Source organism: Lygodium microphyllum, chromosome 12 (genome assembly GCF_053477565.2).
Source record: "Lygodium microphyllum isolate KBCC chromosome 12, Lygodium_microphyllum_v1.1.10, whole genome shotgun sequence".
Taxonomy (NCBI): domain Eukaryota; kingdom Viridiplantae; phylum Streptophyta; class Polypodiopsida; order Schizaeales; family Lygodiaceae; genus Lygodium; species Lygodium microphyllum.
This window is the reverse complement of record NC_141146.1, coordinates 112,799,580-112,821,245: the sequence shown is the minus strand read 5'-3', so window position 1 is coordinate 112,821,245 and position 21,666 is coordinate 112,799,580.

The window sequence follows — 21,666 nt, the reverse complement described above, 5'->3', positions numbered from 1 at the left end:
TCATCAAGCTTGAGCTTGATGATAGTTATATCCACCATGTAGACACATGTGATACATCTCATGCCACTGGACACATTGTTTGATGCCCAATATAAATCTTCAAAATATGGATTTTTTATTGAGTCTTTTAGATCAAATATGAAGGCTAATACATCCCTTGCAACCCATCTTAATTATATGAAAAGTTTGCTAGCTCAACTATAGGAATTAATTTAAAAATGAATGAAGATATATGCATTGGAGTTTTGCTGAAGAGTCTTCCTCTAGACTTTGGTAATGTCTCCACCACACGAACTAATATGCCAAATCCAAAGTTGGTAGACATCAAAACATCACTCCTTGAAGAAGAAAAGAAGATCAAAGGTAAAGAAGAAGAAAGCACTTCAAAGAAAGAATAGGTTCTCTATGTCAATAATAAGTAAAAAAGGAAGAAAGACAATGTCTACGACTTCTGCAAAAGAACAGGACACATTCAAAATTTTTGTCATGATGGGAAAAGATCACATAATGCCTACCTAGAAACTACCAAAGAAGAAGTAGACCATGAAGAAGAAGAAGATACTCAAGAGCAAAAGGACAAGCCTTATCAGTCCTTCTATTCCCTTTATTCAAATGGACTTTTTTAAGCATTGTATATACTTGCATTAATGCTCCAATCATAAGCTTTGCAACCTTCATATAACTTGTGCACTACATCCTCTCCACACTTAGTGAGGCCTTGTGACAGCCTCTAGCTTTATATGGATGTTTTTTCCGTGTCTATACTTAGCAAGGTTCTACTCATGATAGCCTCTGTATACTCGATGCTTTTTATGGTTGTGATTGAGGAGGGGTGTTGAGAAATATGCAATCACGCTCCTATGACAACCTCTTCATATGGAGCAGTAGGGAAAGGGGCATGCAACAACCTAGGAGAAGCTATCTTTATCCCATAAGCATAGTGAGGAAAGTGGTACCATCCTGCAACTATAAAAGAGTGTACTTGGAAATCATTTGAATGTAGTGCTATTGTACTTTGTACTTTCAATATTGTCTCTCTCTACTCAAGCTTGAGTTTATGAGTCCAAGCTAATCTATCTTGGAACCTAATTCACTTGAGTAGTTAGTGTGTCTAATCTCAATCATCATGCTTCTTATCATTGAAATTTGTTCTCCATAGCTAAACCTTGCTCAAGTATCTGTGTTTCTCAACACCATGCACCTCACTCATTATAGCTAGCCTTCACCAATTTCCCATGATATTGTTATCTAGCATCTCTTCATACCAATCACGCGATTTACCATTGATTTTTAGTTCTACCACCATTCTCTTCTATTCATTTGTATCTCTATTAGTTTGAGATGTATTCAATTCTATGTGCTTGAAGAATTGGACCACATCATCATTCTTTTCTCCTAAAAAATCTACCATGTCTCCCAATCTATCCTTACTAAATCTCATGTGGAAATCTAGATGGGGATCTAATCTAGATTCTAGGCACTTGCAACACTATTGAGCTTGCCCTCAATGGGGATTGTAGTTGGATGTGAGAATGTAAGAAGCTGGGAATAGTTAGAATGCTAATAATATGCCATGTCACATAGACACTGGTATATAAGGAGAGAAGTTGTAAATTTTCACATCTTTTGGCAAATCAATACATTTTACAATCTTTCTCTCCCTTCTTGCTCTAAGCTTCCATGGCTTCTTCATCTTTCCTGTCTTTCTCTCTCCAATTCAAGTCTTTCTCTCTCCTCTGCAGTCTTTCTCTCTCCTCTATCTCTCTCCCCGGTTCTCTCTCTGACAAGTGGTATCAGAGCTTCCGTCTTTGATCCATTATTTTCTTCCATTTTCACTCCTATTTTCCTATTTCAAAACCAATTTCAGACAAGAATGGTACAAGACAGTGACTAGTGGAGTACTGCAGGACAACTACAGTTAGCAAATGACTACATCTGGAGATATCCAAGGTCAGATATGGCGGATAAGGGCTTAAATGGTTGGACGTCACCAAATTTTATGCAAAATTGAAGGTAACTAGGGTAAAGGATGGTTAACCGGGCCTAGTTTGGGAACAAACTGTGGTTACTTTGAAAAGAGGGGTTTCTTTTTCCCCTTTCCTGGAGTTTCCTGTAGGTTTCGTGGAAGTTCAGCCCTAAAGATCAGTTCATATCTCTCTTAACCCTGAGTTTCTTGGTCAAATACCACATGGAAATGATTCCTCAGTTCAAGACCTTTAAAATGAGCATATGGTTGCTCAAGCTTGCCACTGCCATGGAGCCAGAAGCAGCCCCGAAAATTGCGGCGCAATTTTCGGGCTGACTCCAGCCCTGCCCTGCTTCAAGCTTGCTTCTCCTCAGCTCTGGCACTCTTCTTGATCCATTTCAAACATAAATCCTCAGCAATAGCAAGATTCTCATCCACATTCAAGGATTCCTCAGCTCTCTTGAACCCTAGGTGAACAGTCCATGGGCAGCCATGAAAGCTTCAGCCCAAGCTTCCATTTCTTGACAATTTCTTGAAGATTCTTCATCCTTTTGGCCCGTGGAATCATTTCAGCAAGGATTCTTCAACAAATTTCAAGGATTAAGCACGGGATGGCTAAAGATTGAGGATCAAGAGCTTCTATGGAGCAAAAATTTGGGGGAAACAGGTTTAATGCTTCAATTTTAAGCATTTGAAGCTTCAAGATTGGTCTCAACCATCAGATAAGCAAGCCTTATGGATTATTTTGCTAACATTGGACAACCGAGAGCCCTATCAAGCATTTGGCAAGTTATTTTCAGCCATGTCAAGGTATTTCTCTTCAATTTTTAATCTCTTTCATTAATCCAATTGCTAAGCTTAAGCAATTTGACTGAGAGATTAAAGAATTGAACATTTTCATCAAATTCTCAGTCAATCATTGCTTGAATTCACCTACTCATGAATGCAATGCTTGCCTAATGCATATTAGCTTCAATCAGTGAATGAAAGGCCTCAATCTGAGATTTCAGCATAACATTTGAATCTTATTGACTGTATACATTGATTGATGCCTTTGTTTACTCTAATCCAATTGATTGGTTGATTCTCTTTTGCCTAAATTGGAAAATTGTAAAAGGGTAAGTACTAGCAATCAGTGAGTCACTGAATTGCATAGGTAAAACCCTTCTCCCATCTCAAGTTTTCTTATCTCAATCAATTGCATCTCATGAAAGGATGAATGGATATTTTTCAATTGCATATCATGCTGATTGCTTAGCACACTAGCCTCTGCCATGTTGATATTCCCACCGAGGAAAAAGGTGGATGCCGGGGGAGATAGTGGGACAAAAGAGAGGTGACCCTCCCTCACTATCGAAGATCCCGAAGGGGTGCAACCAACCGACCCGGGGGAAACTTTGCCCACCTCCCGGTGATTCGGAGCCCGTGTAGGGAGCCTGTCCTGCCGTTTTATCCCTCACATAGGTACAACGAGTGGAGAATTGAAGATTGAAGACTTTCCAACGACTCAAGTACCTACTGGATTAAAACAGGGTAAAACAGGGAATTTACAGGTTACCCACAGGGTATTTACAGGTGAATACAGGTACACCCTTTGTTACTGAAGCACAGGTGCAGGTACTACAGGGTACCCACAGGTCCTATATAACCCTTTGCAGGGTTTGGTAGCCATTTGAGGTTACTCTCTTGCATTATAGGGTCAAAACAGGGCACTTACAGGTCTAAACAGGGTGCAGGATTGGACAGTTCAGACTCTGAAATTCAATTACAGAATTTTCTATCCTAAGCCTGTTATAGCGTGCTATAGCTCATCTCGAAGAGGGCATTGTTAGCTTCGATTCGCATAAAAAAAGTTTTGTAATTGGAGTTTTCTAGCCAAAGTTATAGCCATTTTACTGACAGGGGGTATTGCAGGACTGCACTAGTATGGCAAGTCATAAAGGCAAAAATAAGGTCCAGGAGGATTATGCACAGCAAATCAGGGATTCCATGATGGAAAGCACACTTCAAGAAAACCCTGAAGAGCTTCAACAACAAGGAGAGATCAGTATACTCAATGATACTCTGTGTCTCCATGAACTAAGACATAGGGAACGTCATGAGGTCCTTTTGACAGCAATGGAGCAGATGATTCTATCTCATGATCAAACGAAGTCTACTGTTGAGAAGATGATGGAATCAACTACCCGAACCAATGCTTCCATTGATAAATTAGTAGAATCTAATGCTCAACTTATGGCACAATTTTCTCAATTCATGCAGTCACAAAAGGGATCAAAAGAAGCCAATGAGAAGGCTTGTTCAAACAGTGACCCTTCAGTACCACTTCAGCCATCCAACCAAAATGGTCATGGAGATGGAATCATTGGAAGAAGAGGTATTCCAAATAGTCAGTATGAAGTAGGAGAAGTTTCACAAAGGCATGATGACTATTTGGGCAGTTTGAACGGAGCCAATACTCAAGCTTTTGGACTGCATACTCAGCATTTTAGGGGTGCTTTACCAACAGGAAGATTACACGGTAATTCTCAGCCACCTGTTGGAAGATATTAGTCTCAATTTGGAGGTTCTGTACTTGGAAATCCTGATCAGGCAGTTTTGGGACAGCAACCCTTCCATGATAGAGAATTCAATGACAAAATTGTTTTATCCAAATTCAATGGCCAGTCATCTTCACCATCAGAATTAGAGGAATGGACCTCTAAGATGGAGTCTTATTTTGACATATTTCCTAAAACTGATGTTATGAAGATACACTTTGCCTCCTTGCACTTAGAAGGATTTGCCCACACTTGGTGGAGGTATATCAAGAAAGAGAATGTACTTATTGAGAATTGGGAAGCTTTCAAGGCACTTATGGCTGAAGTCTTTGTTTCACCTCTTGAAAAAGAGAAGTTAGAACGAAGATGGTATGGTTTGGAACAAAGGGGCCTAAGTGTAAGAGAATATGCAAACCAATTCCTCAACTTGACCATGTATGTGGAAAACATCAATGATGAGGCCAAGTTACATAAGTTTATGTATGGTTTAGAACCATCCTTGTCAAGATGATGTTATGGCGCAGAATCCTACTTCACTTTTCAAGGCTATTGAGCTTGCAGAGCGCTATGGAAGGAAGTATAGGAAAGAGTCTTCATTTCAGCCAAGTTATGGACAGCCAAGGATTGTTTTAAAGCAAGGGCAAGTTGGTAACAATTATGGCAGCAATCATATGCCTAGTGGGAGCTTACAGATACCAACTTATCCTCCATTTAATGCTTCTAGGCTTCAAAGCAATTTCAAGACAGCAAACAGTCCAAAGGTTGAATTTAAGCAAGGTGACAATAAGCCTAAGTCTACTTCAGCCAATACAAATTCCAGAAATATTCCCATGGATCTTTACAAGGAAAGAAAGGACAAAGGCTTATGCTTCAAGTGTGGAGAAAGGTATACTCCTGACCATGCTTCAAAGTGTGTATACAAAAATGCCAAGCCAAAGTTTCAAAGTATGCTAGTTCTTGAGGACTTTGAAAATGACATAGATGAAGTTAATGCAGTCACAATCAATTCTGAAAATGAAGATTTCGAGGATGATGGTGGACAGGAGTACTTCTATGATCCATCTGACTCTTTTCCTTTTGATCCAGGCGGTGATATCCCATTTTATCCTGGTGGATTTTGTAATGAGTTGCCTGCTGCCACTAATTGTTCTATCTCTATGGATGCTTGGACGGGATCTAAGAGCCCTAATACACTTCGTATGAAGGGAAGCATATGTGAAAAGCCAATGTTCATCTTGATAGATAGTGGTAGTACTCACAGTTTTGTCAATAAATCTATTATGTACAAGTTGAATTGTGTTCCCACTGACTTATAGCAGCCCATTCGAGTACAAGTGGCTAATGGTGAAGAGGAAACCAGCACGCAGATTTGCCCACAGGTTTCTTTGCAGATGGCTGAAAATTTTGAAGTCAAAGTAAACCTGATCACTTTGGAAATGGGGCCCATAGATATTGTACTTGGTTGTGATTGGTTGGTGACCTCAGGCAGGATTACTATGGATTTCTCACAGTTATATATGGAGTTTTTCTCCAATGGATAGCTCATCCGTTTACAGGGGATCCCTAGTAGATCTGATTTTCAGCTTATCACCATTCAACAACTCAAGAAAGAGTACAAAAAGCGCTCACAGATATTTGTATTGCATTTGAACAAAGAAACACAGGATCAACCCAATAATTCAGCAAACCATCCAGCCTTGACAGCTCTTCTTGAGGAGTATAGAGATTTATTTGAAGTACCTACTTCATTGCCTCCTAAGAGAGTGGTGGATCACCCCATTGATTTGGAACCCAACTCAAAGACAATCAATAAGCCACCTTACAGACTATCAAAATGTGAACGAGAGGAAGTAGCCAAGCAAATCAAAGAGCTTCTTGAAATGGGATTCATTGAACCAAGTTCTTCACCTTATGCGTCCCCAGTCCTGTTAGTCAAAAAGAAAGATGGATCTTTCAGAATGTGTATTGACTACAGGGATCTCAATAAGATAACAGTGAAGAACATGTATCCTATACCTAGGATAGATGATTTGCTTGATGAGCTTAAGGGGGCTCGATTCTTCACGAAGATTGATTTGAGATCAGGGTATCATCAGATTCGCATGAGAGAGGGTGATGAGGTCAAGACTGCTTTTAGGACTGATCGTGGGCTCTACCATTTCTTGGTGATGCCATTTGGCCTTACAAACGCTCTAGCTACCTTTCAAAGCCTGATGAATAAGATTCTACAACCTTTCCTCTTTTAGTTTGTCTTGGTGTTCTTTGACGACATTTTCATCTACAGCAAGACTTTTCAGGATCATTTGTCGCATATGAGGAGGGTTTTTGATGTGTTGAGACATCATAGGCTTTTTGCTAAGGAGAAGAAGTGTTCTTTCATGCAGACTGAAGTGGAATACTTGGGACATATAGTCAGTGAAAAAGAAATACAGGCTAATCCCAAGAAGGTGCAATGCATAAAAGATTGGCCAACGCCTACTACTACTACCTCTCTTAGAGGATTTCTTGGTCTATCTTCATTCTATCGCAGATTTATAAAGCATTATGCGGCAATTGCAGCCCCTTTAACTGACAGGTTGAAGAAAGAGACTTTCTTTTGGGATGCTCTTGCAAATAGCAGCTTCAACCAGTTAAAGGAATTACTTACCTCTGCTCCTCTTCTTGTATGCCCGGATTTCTCTAAAGAGTTTACTATACAGTGTGATGCTAGTGGCCATGGCATTGGGGCTGTTTTGCTTCAGGAGCATGGAGTAATTGCATTTGAAAGCAGTAAGCTTACTAATAAGGAGATGGCCATGAATGTTTATGACCAGGAAATGTTGGCTATTCTGCATGCAATCAAGAAATGGCACCATTACTTATATGGCAGCCGATTCAGAGTACATAGTGATCATCGGGTACTCAAGTATTTCCTTACTCAGTCAAATCTTACTCCAAAGCAACGACGATGGGTAGCAATATTACAAAATTATGACTTTGACATCACTCATACAAGGGGCAAAGATAACATAGTGGCTGATTCTCTCTCTTATATGTGGGCCTGCAAAGTATCAGCCATGACAGAATTACATAGTGATTGGATTGAAGAGCTACAAGAGGCATACCTCTTAGATGAGAAATCCAGCCAAATCGTTCAGAAATTACAGCAAGGTCTTATGGAAGAAAACTCACATTACCAGCTTAAAAATGGTCTTATTTGGTGGAAGGGCAAGATTGTTATTCCCTCTACTTCTTCTTTCAAGCGAAAAATTATGGAGGAGTTGCATTCTTCGCCTTTAGCTAGACACTTGGGAGTTTTCAAGACTTATGACATGATCAACAAGAGCTTTTATTGGAAAGGACTGTGGAAAGATGTCAAGGACTTCGTTATGAAGTGTATGCCTTGTCAGCAAAATAAGGATAGCACCCATAAGCCAGGAGGTTTGTTGCAGCCATTGCCTATTCCTACGGGTAAATGGACTCATATTACTATGGACTTTATCACTGGCTTACCTACTACCAAGAAGGGGTGGAATAGTATTTATGTGGTGGTTGACAGACTCACGAAAGCAACTCATTTTATCCCAACAAAAATTCAGTTTACTGCTTCTCAGGTGGCCAACCAGTTTATGGAGCATATTTTCAGATTACATGGATTACCACAGGTGATTGTCCATGATAGGGACTCAAAGTTTATGAGTAACTTTTGGCAAGCGGTATTTACATCTATGGGTACTAAGTTGGCTCCATCTACGGCTTATCATCCCCAAACTGATGGACAGACATAGAGAGTTAATAAATGGTTGGAGACTTATCTTCGCCATTTTTGCTATGATGTCCAAACCTCATGGGATTCTTGGTTACACCTGGCTGAGTTTGCTTATAATAATTCCACTCATGCGAGCATAGGAGTTTCACCCTTTGAGGCTTTGTATGGTTACAAGGTGCCCTTACCCACAGTCATTTTTAATGAAAAGATCAACCCTCATGGGAAGGAAGAGTTGGAAAGAATGCAGACCCTTCTTCAGCAATGCAAGGTGAATCTAAGCATTAGGGGAGTTTTGAGGTCTCGAAAATGCCTTTTAGGATGTGGAGAGAGAGTGCTCTAGACCAATAAGAGCAAAGCCTCCGTAACGGAACTTCTAATTAAAAAAAATTAAAAAATCATTTTACAAAATATATAAATATGATAATATTACGAATTTGTATTTTTATTATGTATTTTTAGTCTCTTATATTCGTGATTATGACATATTTTGCATTAATGGCATAGAGTCTCGGCTACTTTTATTTAATGATGTTTCTAGATTAATGATAATGACTGATGTAATCGAAATTCAAATTGGTGAAAAGCATGGCGCTCAGTTTTTTCCCTCGTTTCTTTTATTCCTCTATTGTTTTTCCCTCCGTTATGATAGCCTAGTCCTCTGTGTGTGTGTGTGTGTGTGTGTGTGTGTGTGTGTGTGTGTGTGTGTGTGTGTGTGTGCATGTATCTCTCTCTTCTACCATGGATACAGAAATTCGACCTTCAACAAGGCGTCCAAGCTCCCAAATCACATCCATATCAGTGTTTAACTCATTCCAAATTGATGGAAGATGGATTCCTACTATCATTAGCAAAGGTAGTTGGATCACCATGCAACAAGCAAAACGTGGAAAAAGGCAAAGACATGAGAGCTCGTTTATCTCTGCTTGGAAGGGCAGAATCCGAGATTTTAAGCTTGGAGCAAATAAGAATAGTATCAAAGAGGTACTAGTGCAACATGTGTTCATGCATAGAGAGCTGTGTTTGAAACCTGGATCTTCAAAGCTTCCAATGCATAGACCAAATTGTAAGAATTTGATTCTTAAAGTTTTTCCTTTCTTAAACATGGTTTAGGTTTTTCCATTATAATATTTGTTTGTCTTGTAGATGTCTATCCCTCTAATCTTGAGGAATGGCAACCAGTGGAATCTATTATTGATGTTATTGATGTTATACATGGTTCAATTGGAGAAGAAATGTATAGAGGTAGAAAGAAGACAGAGCTTGCAGAGAATGGAATATTCTTTTATGACCATTCTTATGTTATTCCTATGCGGTGTTGCCAATGGGGATCAATAAAACTCCTTCCTTTGCCAGATTTTTCAAGCTTTGAGTGGCCTTTGCCAAGTCCAGCTACTAGTGAGGGCTATAGATGTAAGATATTTTCTGAGATCCAGAAAGCACTAAAATCTAATATCTCAAGTAGGCTAAGCAAAGTTACTTTATTTATGCCTATTAATATATTTATTGATTTCTTCTCTAATATGGAGATAAGAATAACAAAAACCATGCTTTCAGTGAAGAGACTAACATATGATCATATCATACAATTTGTTGATGAAGGATGGGATACAAGGACAGAAGGAAAAATTATATGTAAGATAGATCAAGACTCTATAGCTTGTAAATATATGATTGCTACTCAAAATTTTATCCTTAGCTTTTACTATAGTCGATGGCATTTTGTTGGTAGTAGTCTAGTTGCTTTAGACCAGAATCTTAATGATTTTAGCAAGGATCCTATTGTGGATCTTGATATTTGGTTCAACGAGGATATTATTGCAATCTTAAAGATCAGAAAATCATGTATGCTACATCAAGTGAGGATGGATTTACAAAATGAAGACATTGAACTACCATGCTCCTTTGTATTCCAACTTGACAAGAAACGAGTAAGTTTTCACATCATATTATATCTACTTAGATGTATATCAAGATCTCACTTTCTAACTAACAAACATTTGTAATTTATTTTTTGCAGATATCGAAAAGGAGATAAAATAAAATACACTGCAATGACATTCAAGAAAAGATATCTTTACTATCAATATAAAATACATGTACAAATTTTGTAGCAGATGTCTATCTGCCATCTCTATGAGATATACAAGGGATGAAGGGCAAATTTCTATATATGAAGGCCTACAAGGCGATATGGCAAAGCTATTTCTTTTTTGGAGAACTATCCTTTCTAGGAGTCCTTTTGCCTTTCTTTGATGTCTTGGGTATAGAAGGTGTTGAAGCTGTGGATTTGCCTTCCGTGGTTATAGGCACCGCATCTCCTTCATGGTGCAAATCCCCACCAATCTCTGTTGTTGGTTGTATACAATTGATTATCATATACTTCAAGAGCTTTGCTCTGATGTACCAAATATGCTCAAATGTATAGCAATCCTTCGAAAACTATCACACATTTATAGAAAAAAGAGTTTTAGTTCATTATTGTTCTTACAATAGACTATATTTTTATCATCAATGGACTATTTGCAATTAATATCTATCTTAAAGTTTAGCATCTTTCATATTACCTTTACATGTTTATCATCATTAAGATAAACAAAGTTAACCATTCTTCTAGCATTTGCAATCACCCTCCAGCCACAAGAATGGCTATCATCCTGATGGGGACACTGCAACCACCAACACAAAGTAAAACTATAAAGAGGACGAATGGTAGTTCATAGAACAAACTCATGTTTCAATTATTTTAATGAATAACTTACTGCAACTTGTCTATATTGCATTGTTGCAAGCAAATCAGATGGCATAGGGGGTCTTTTCTCTAGCTCTTCAATTAATCTTTTGGCACCTCTGTATATAAAATATGTTGAAATTTAGAGTACTTACAAAAAAACGAATTGAAATATCAAGGAGCCCTTGGATAATATAACTTACAATTTAGCATTTCCATGGCTTCCTTTCATAGAGTTGATTAAAAAGCATTGCTTATCCACAAGGTCTATTGCAATCAAGCTCCAATGAGAACTAAAAGCAATCATATCTCAACAAATTAGTAGGATAAAATCTCAAAAACTCTAATAGAATATTGAATCACTTACTTTTCATTATATGGAATTATAAGCAGCTCCAAAGTATCGAAGTCAATCAAATTGAGCCAGTGCTCAATAAAACTTGCATCAAGCTCATTCCTCATAAAGAATGAGATAGATGGATCAAAAACCTCAATTTTTTGTTGTATATCCAAAGGAAACTCATGCATTATACACCTAGAAAAGGCATAGAAATAGTGAGTATAAACAAGAAAAATCTTATTGCTAAAAAAATATCAAAAAGTATAAGTAATTATGGATGGACATACCTTAGGCCAGCAAGAATAAGACTGTCATTTACTTCTCTTCTTTTATCCTTAAGAATCTGAACACATGCAGCATCAAAGGAGATAACCTCAGTTCTTTTGCCTAAGTCACCAGGTAAGAAACAAAACACACTGAATCCTTTTGGATTAGTTGCTTCAAGAAGGGTGGCTAGCTCATTTTCAAAGGACTCTAGTTGCTCTATTTCCCTTTCTTCAACCCTTTGCCTCCTATACTCTCTCCATTTATCTGCTTGTTCCTCTTTAGCCTTCTCCTCTTTTTCATGTTGCCTTGTATCCTTCTCATGGGTGACATCCTCAACCCTGACACCAGAATCATCTTTCTTTCTTCTAGCTGGGGGCACATTAAGGATATTAAATGTCTTCATATCAGTGAGGGGAATTGGCTCAAGGACCTTTGAAAATCTATATCTTAGCCTCCTAAGAATTACCATGTCCTTGTCCATGAGTGTGAGCCTATGAGCATGAGCAGCACAAATGTAGGCATCTTGGAAAAACTCAATTAGAAAATCCTCTGTGGCTTCTTGTATACAATTAAGAGCTGTTCTTGTCCATCTGAAACTATCCAAACTATATCTGTCACAAATTTCCCTGACAAGCCTCTGAAAAGACAACTTTGGAATTGCATTGTCAAGAGCATTTACTGCCTTCCTAATCTCCCTTAGACACCTGACATTTTGAGAAAACCTTCTCCTTGGCTTTGACTTTCTAGAGAGCTTCTGAGGCTTTGAAGACTGATGAATCTTTGATGCTAAATCCCTAGGATCAATCTTCTCTTTTCTTGCTGTTGCCTTAGTCCTAGCCATCTGCCAAAAAAACATATGTTACTTCTTCTCCAGCATGTAAAGCAAAACGCGAGTCCCAGACAAGAGTTATCTATGCTGCATGGCGTTTTCTCGTATCAGCTGAATTTTTCTCGAGCTGTCTAGTGAAACGCGAGTGTCAAGCAAGGCGCCTCCTTGCAGCTGCTTCTTTTCGCGTTTCACCGGACTTGTTGTCCATTGTGTCCAGTGAAACGCGAATTTAAGCCAGGAAACCTGCTTGAAGTACCTTATTTTCGCGTTTCACCGGACAGCTCATGAATAGCATAAAAATTGACAAAACCAAGAAAAAAGAGCTTTGATCCAAGGAAAGCTTTTAAGATTACTTAAAATATCCATAGAATTAGGGAGGAAAGAAACAGGCACCGAGAGCATGGAATGCTCAGATAAGTAATTATTTACAACAGCATGGATTTCAGATAGCTCATGCAGATCACAGTAAGATTTTCTTAAATATCCACAATATTAAGGAATGCTTTCACTGTGGAAAAATTTCTTTTGTAGTGGTCATGAGCTAATAATAACATAAAAGATTAAGGAAAAATATCAAAACAATGCATTGAATGGAGCTTGTTATTGAAAAGCAAGATGCAGAAACCATACCTTCTTCTTAGCTTGTTCTTCACAATCTGAGCCTAAAGATGACAATATGCTTGAAGGTTTGCTTTGTTGGGGAAGCAGTGAAATGCTTGGAGATTGGAAGGAAATGCGTGGAGACTGGAAGGAACACCAAAAACAAAGATGGAGTAGCGATGAAATGCGATGAAAGCTGAAGGCGGTGAATTTGCATGGACTCAACGTTCTTCGCAAAGTGTTAATAACACACGTGTGACGTACTCTCGCTTATCGGAATTTTTTATTTACTTGGAAAAGGGTTATTTAACACACATAAAACGTATTTTTGGAAAAAGAGAATGCGCACGTCTTCTGAGGAGTTTATTACGCTGTGTTAAGTCACACACGTGTACACGTATTTTTCCATTATTACACAAACTTTTTCGTTGGAACTATCACCACATGCTTAACGGTCGATATAAAAGCATTTCAAACCCATTTCTCCGACATTGTCTTCTTCTCTGCCAAAATTTCGTCTCGACTTCCCTTCAAGGTCCTTGCATCCTGTGTGGAGAGCAGTTCAACAATCTTTGATAGGTAACAATTTTTTTTATTACAAGCATTTTAACAAAATAAATTTGATTAATATAGAAAGAATGTTTTATAACACTTAAACAATTAAAGATGTTATGTGCTTTCTATCTTTCAAATGCAGCATATCTTTTCCAAAAATGATTATATCATCAATTTGTGTGTTTCCATAGAATTTATTTATTGTTCATGTTTCTTTTCTTCATTTGCAATTTTTGACAAGTAAAACGCGAGACAATGTCTCTGTTGATGATATTTTGCTTAGTATCGCGTTTCACCGGCCACATTTTAGAATAATTTTTGTCTTCAAGCTAGTGTCTGATGAAACGCGATTCCTTCACAGGCATTTGCCTTACACATTTGAATTTTCGCGTTGCACCGGTCAACTAAAAAAATTCTCCTGTTTTGATTTTTTTGTCTTGGAAAATCAATGTTGGGGCCTCTTTCCATGATATCATCTTGTTTTATTGGATATTGGTTCTTTTCTGCTTTTTTTTTTCAGGGATAAATATTTTTCTGGTCAAAATGACAAAGAGGAAGCTATCTCTGGAAGGAATGGATGAGGAGGAGATAATTGAGACATCTGATGATAGGCTCTTTGATTTTTTACACATCACTGGAAATTCTTCCAAGTTTTGCTATATCAGGGAAATTTTCAATGTTCCTTTTGATTTGAAGGAGTTATTAGAGGATCTTGATGATAAACTTAAGGAGTACAGATGTTTTTATGATAGACATGTGCAAGGTTTGGAAGTCAATGGATTTGTTCATTATAGTGACGTCATGGGAGCCACCAATACATCCAGGTCAACTTTGCTCGGCAGGTTCAACCTCATTGATGAGGAATTCAGAAAGAAAGAAACATGTTGCCCTTTCCACAGGTACCAACACCAATGCCTTCTAATCCACAAGGACGTTGGATTTATTGTGTATCTTCAGTACATGGAAAATTCTTCTCCAGATATAGACCAACAGAGAAAGCTAGAGGATATTGCAAGTATGGATAAGGAGGTCGAAGAGAAGGAGGAGATGTTCCAAGAAGATGTTGAGAATCAACTTGTCCAAGGTTTTGATGTAGGTTTATTCAAGAGTGACAATATCACAATGGTGGAAGAAAAGGAGATTGAGCCAAGTGCACAGGTTGATGAAGAAGGTCCTCTTGCCTGTGTTCCAACATTTCCCACTTATCTTATCAACAAGAAGAGATATGTGTTGCTAAATGATATTCAACATCTTTTTGATCTTAGAGAAGATTATTGCTTAGCAATCCTTGCAGGTTGGGGCAAAAATGACATGAATTTTATAGGTTATGAACAAGAACCACTAGCAAGTCTTGATGTTGAGGGAGAGAATTTCCAAGATAGCTCTATAGCCTTACATACATGTATTAATCAGATCATAGAATACGAAAAGGGGGGGCTACCTACAGAAGAAGAGTTCTTGCAAGTCCAAAAGAAACTTCATATTGATGATGTAGGGTATGAAGAGAGATTGAAGTCTCCATCAGATGAGAAGCCCAAGAGTTCAATAAATCTTTATGATGATAGTCTTCTTGAAGAAGATGAACACCCTAAGGTATGAAATATAATTCGAAGTTACCCATTGAGTTTATGTTAGACTTTATTATGCATTATAGATAAATATCTTATATCTTGTACTGTTGTGGTTTGTTCTATAGATTGAGATTGAAGATCTGGACAACTTTCTTGGAAGGGCCAAGGGCTCTAGGCCAATGAAGCTTGGAAAAAATCAAAGCCTTGGCCATTATATTGGAAACTTAAACAATCAAACAATTGTAATATATCATAGTAGATTGTCAAGCTCTCCAAGTCTACCAATGATGGCTTTGAGAGCTATCTCAAAGGTTATTGGATCTCAAGTTTTCAGCAGAGGTTTGGACAAGATCATTTTGGTGGAGAAGGAAGAAGCCATAAGAGTTTTTGGCTTTATGCCTGGATACAGTGGATCTAGAGCTGGATATTTTGGAGTTCTTGGCTCCTATTTGCTCTCTTATGTAGGAGATAGTAAGAATTTGAAGCTTCTTCCAGGCTATCGAAAACAAGAGTTTTTGAAATACAGAGGTCTTATTGAGTGGGATGAAACAAAAGATTCCTCTAGAGGCCCTGTCGAGCTACCTGAAACCAAGGACTCCACTGAAGGCCCTGTTGAGGTGCCTGAAACTAAGGACTCTTCTGCAACACAATCAGACTAGAAGATGCCAAAGATTAAGGGTTTCTTGAAACCCATCTTTTCCCAACTCTTTGTTTGGTTTGTAACCATTCTGTAAATCTTTGCTTTGCGCAAGAATTTAAATATCTATCTTTTCTTCTTTGGGTAACAATTTGTATAGTCCTTGCTAAAGATGATGTATTGCTTGATGTGGTTGTATCTTTAAGCTTGAATTTATGCCAAATTTGTCGATAGAACCATTGAAAGACCTCTAATAAACTGTTGGCTTTGTGTCTTCCACCTCCATGTCTTGTATGTCTGAAATATTTTGTTCTTGCTTGATAATGTGATTTTTCCATACCTTGGGTTGACCAGATAGATAGAGATCCATATTGTTTAATAAAGTATGGAGCATGGTTGTATAGAATATGCTGCATAGTCAACAAATAAGGAAAGTTATTAAAAAACATTATATGAGTTCGACAATGAAGAAACAAACATATACAAACTTCTTACCATATAGTGAGTAAAGTGTTGATCACCCCAAGCTTCTGTCATCGCCTTTTTGAAAAGGTTCAATTGGTTTTTAAAGTCTTTGAGATCATCGTCATTCCATTCAGTCTTATCACAATAAAAAAACACTTTGTCTAGTGTTTCCCAAACTTTAGCTTTTCTATTTCGAGCTTGTCCATTATCAGTGTGATCCTTAACTGCATTATGTAGGGATTTCCACTGATTAAATTTAATAGTTGAGCCACCATTTCTCGAGTTTATCTTGCCAAGTCTCCCATGAAAGCCTAGAAACCTTCTAGCCTTCACTCCACCAATACATGGTTTTTTTGGGACACAATTACCATCCTTAGACTTTTGAAGATCTGGTTCAATAACAACATTGCCACCATGCAAACCAATTGCAGAGAGAACTTTTTCAACCTTTGTTATAGCATCTGTTCTAGTTGATAATGGCTTCAACTTCCATGCAAATCCTATATAGAGATGAACAAGCTTTTCGATTATCCTGCAAAGTGCATGAAGTGTACAAATATGGGCATTCGCTAAAGGAATGTCCAAGACTGGTTTAAACTGTGGATCCTTATTGTGCCTAGAGGGAGCTCTATTCCAATTGCTTGAGTTTAACTCTACAGCTGGTGACATGCAGTATAAGCAAGGAGATCTCGAGTTAGCTCCCTTTGATACATTATACATACATTTGAGTGTCTTTAGGTCACCAGCTATGTGCCACTCAATCCTGTAGTTCCCTAATCCTTCAACAAATAGCTCTTCTCCTGCTTGTTGCCTTTGAATAACATTAGGTATTGATGTTTGATGAAAAACCCAATATAGTATATCAAAATTCTCAGTATCTACCTCAAATGCTCCTAGCCACCAGATGTTATATTCAGATTGAACACTAAATGATGTTGAGTGATTGCAATGACTTGACGAAAGTGCTCTATTCATCAAGGTGATAGAGATTCTCTCCAATTTTTTACATTTCAGAATCTCACTTTCATCAAGTTTAATCACAAATCTAGCCACTCCATGTGCCTCAGCTACTGACAAGTCATAAAATTTGATCATTAAGCATTGTAGGGTGGGCAAGTCAAGGAAAATATTGTTAAATTCATTGAATGTAACCTCCTTTTTCTTGCCCTTGAAGCTAGCCTTGATATGAAAAGGCTCACCTAGAATCTCCATCACTTTGTTATTAACTCTCTGTCTGATAGTCCTAACCACAAATGGTTTCGGAAGTATGCAATTGTGTACCTGTCCTTGCTTCATATTTGATTGTAAAAGTTGGAAAAGTTGCATATAAGCATCTCGACTGATACCAATACTATCCAGTGTCTTCTGTACTAACTCAGAATCCAAAGAATGATCCTTCACAAATGACTCCAAGCATTGTTTCTTTGCCTTTTTAAATTTCTTCTTCTCCAAAATATCCTTTGAAACCACTGAAGGAAGAAGATGATAATAAAACTGAGCTGCTTTTAAAGAATCTCTTTCACTTGCATTTGGTTGTAGAAGAGATCTAAGCAAAATTAACATCACAAATCAATGCAAGTAGTTTAAATAAAGCCATATTTAAGATTTTTCAAGTGAAAAAAAATATACCTTGCTGCTTGGATTCTTTTACCACAGCCTCCTCCTCCTCGTTTGAGATTCTCAATATTTTTAAGAGCTCTTTGTCGATTTCGAAGGCCTAATAAAGTTTGCTTTTGTTGATAAGCTTTGATACGCTTTTCCAATGAATGAATTTTTTGTTGACAATCCTCTAGCTTCTGCAACAACTCTATATTGTGTTTCATCAAAAGATGATTCTCTAGTCCAAGGATATCCTTTTCTGCAACAAGATTAAGTGTATAACCTAAAAATCCATTGTAGCCATCGCCAATAAACCTCATTAATGACGAGCTATTATAGAAAGGAGGAGTGCTATTTCTGCTAGGATCTTTGGGATATAGCTTTCCATCTAACCAAAGATCAATATTCTTCTTTCCTTCAAACCTCAGTATATGTTTCATAGACTCTGTAACCGTGATAGATTTTGTTCTCTTTCTTATCGGTTCATACTCACTGTCCAACTCAATATGAAGATGATAGAGAGGTCTTTTATGAGAGCTACAGAGATCATTAGATGATTGATCCATAGCTGAGTTACAGAGATCATTGGGTGATTGATCCATAGCTAAGGATATGATTAGAAGCAAGAACGAAAACAAAGAAGAGACTAATAAGGAGGAGAAAAAAAGAAGAGAGAAACGATGGAGAAACGATGGAGGGAGGCAATCGAGTATCCACCAAAATTCAAATTGAATATTACTTTTCACTTTAATGAGGAGAGGTAAGATCTTCATTATGACAACCTTGCCAACTTTATGGCGACCTAGATTTCTAGGTTTGATGTGACCACGAGAATATCACGACAATGACTTATTAACGAATTTTGATATTTTAACTTACCAAAATATAAACCTTTTAAAAATTCTATAAAATGATTTTATTTCGTAAATTGTTTTCTCTCTCTAGGATCTCTTACAGGGCATTTTCGAGACCTCAAAACTCCCCTAATGGAAGGCTCAAGATCAGATGAAGATGTATGCTGATGAGAAGAAGAGGCCTTTAGAGTTCCAGGAAGGAGAGCTGGTTTTGTTGAAGGTGCCCAAATCCAAGTACTCTACATTGAAAGATGGATCCAATAATAAGCTTGCCCACAGATTCTATGGCCCTTACAGGATCCTTAAGCGAATTGGAGATTTGGTATATAGACTAGAGCCTCCCTCTTCTACAAAGATTCATAACGTCTTCCATGTTAGTCAGCTCAAGCCCTATTATGGTGATCCAGTGGATTTAGTTGATGAGCTACCACCTATGGATGAAGATGGTATTTGAGGGCTGAAATGATGAACGGGTTGCCTCTTACCCATCCAACCTCCAATCCTCACTAAGAGAACTAAAGAGGGGCACCACCTAGCCAAAGAGAGGATGGGCTAGGACATCCCTATGCTCAAAGAGAATCAAGAGAGCCAAGACACAAATTTACAAGAGAGAATATATGTGCTAAACACCACATTGGAATATAAGAGAGAGAGATGAGAGGAGAGGGAGACAAGAGGAGAAGAGGTAGAGGAAGCTTGCCATTATGCTACATGGAATGAGAAGATGAGAAGAGATGGAGATAATAGGAGAAGAGGTAGAGGAAGCTTGCCATTATACTACATAATAAAAGAACTCACTCATAGCTTACCTCAAAGAGATGAGGGTATTGTAGAGTGCTCTCATGGACTTGTCATTCTCCCTCCTCCCCCTCTTCATTCTCCATGGGCTCTTTATATAGCCTTCATGAGGGATTAGATTAAGCTAATCTTCTTGATTAACATAATCCTAGATGATGTATGGCATCTTTGAAAATATGGAGAGTAGTGGATGGGACAAGTCCCCACCTTGGTCATCATGCAAGAAGCCAAGGGTGGTGGTAGACAAAATAGAGAAATGGAGCTAGATTACAAGAGGTGGATGCCCAAAGCACATTATTATAATATATTTACAAGAAGGATAGAGTGGAAAGTTGGTGTGGTGAAAGAGAGAAGAAAATTGCATATAGCCAGCAGTCTGCGCCTTCGTAACTTCAAATCCGTGAGGAATTTGGAAAAAGTTTCTTCTGCAACTTTGTAGACCAGATTGAAACCAATCGGCCTTCGCGAGAATTTTCTTGAAATTCGCTTTTTCTTAGGAGTTATTGAGATTATAAAAAAGGGCTTCCAAACGCTGCTTTGACTTTAGTATCCCATATGTATATAAATACATAAAAGCATGTGACAAAAGGGGTCCATGCTTGTAAGCTTTTGTGCAAGATCCAAATGACACCATGATGTGGATATTGACTTGTGTGCAAGGGTGAGGTGTCCTCTAATGATGGTGATAGATTCCAAATCTTAGTGATGCAAACGGAGCCCATATGTAGTTGGAGGCTAGTCCTTTGAAAAATCTATGCATTCACTCAACTCCTAGGTGTAATCCATTTTCATCTTCACTAAGATAACCATCCCATTTACCCTTTACATTGACATGCCTTCTAAGAACTTGTTCCCCCCATTTGCTAGAGTTATCATAATCGAGAAGCAATGTAGCATACCTAGTGCTTGAAGAGTAAACCTAAAGTGATATGGTAAGCTCTTGATAGGGGCCTTGGCCAAATTTTGTGGTAATAATCCGGGTTGTAAAAAACCCGGATCAGTATTGTTCAGTACATCCCAGAGGCTGTTATAGGTCAGCGTGAAAAGAAGCTTAGATCACATTCTATTGTGGAATATTTGATTAAATGGAGAGGTTTACCCTCTGAAGAGGCTTCTTGGAGACGTGATTCAATATTGGATGAGTATCCATACTTGAGGGATACCTTGGTGGAGGCTGAAGCCTATTGCTTATGGAGCTAGTATTGGTGCAGACTGGTTTAGGACAACACGCTGTTTTAGAATAGTTTTTGTCATACTTCATTTTCAGAATTGAGCTATCTACATGAGCTTAAAGTACTCTTCAAGAGCTTCATTTTGATATGTGGTACATCTCATTTGGACACTTCTATCAAAAGTTATGGCAGATTTGGTCTAGCAGGGACTGTTATTTCAGTAAGCTGTCTACTTTCTTCTGGAACTATTTGTTGAAGATTTTATGGCTCCAATTGCTTCTGAAGTTCTTCAAATCATGTATATCGCAAGGTCCTCTTTCCGTTCTTCAAATTCAGCCCTTGTAATGATAATTCTTCACTCATCTCCCATTTGTAAGCTGTAAAACAAAGTAGTACTCTGTTCTATCCATCTCTTCTTTAGTTCTTTCTAGGTTTGTTTTTTGAGGACAAAAACTTTTGGGAAGGGATGGATTGTAAGAAGCTGGGAATAGTTAGAATGCTAATAATATGCCATGTCACATAGACACTAGTATATAAGGAGAGAAGTTGTAAATTTTCACATCTTTTGGCAAATCAATACATTTTACAATCTTTCTCTCCCTTCTTGCTCTAAGCTTCCATGGCTTCTTCATCTTTCCTGTCTTTCTCTCTCCAATTCTAGTCTTTCTCTCTCCTCTGCAGTCTTTCTCTCTCCTCTATCTCTCTCCCTGGTTCTCTCTCTGACAGAGAAAAAAAGGAAAAGCTATTAGAACAACCTAAGATACTTTTAATCTTGTAGTAAGCCTCTTCACCTACCTCCAACCTTGTAATATCATGTGGTCTAGTATCCAACTTATAGAGTGCATTAAACTTTACAGAGAGTAGTTCCACTCGTATCAATATAATACTCAACACAATACAATAATTGTTTTAGTTGTCAATGTAGCCTCTCTAACTCTAATAGCTACCAAATTCATGATTATGAACTAGATGGAGCACAAGCATTAGAAAAAAATTT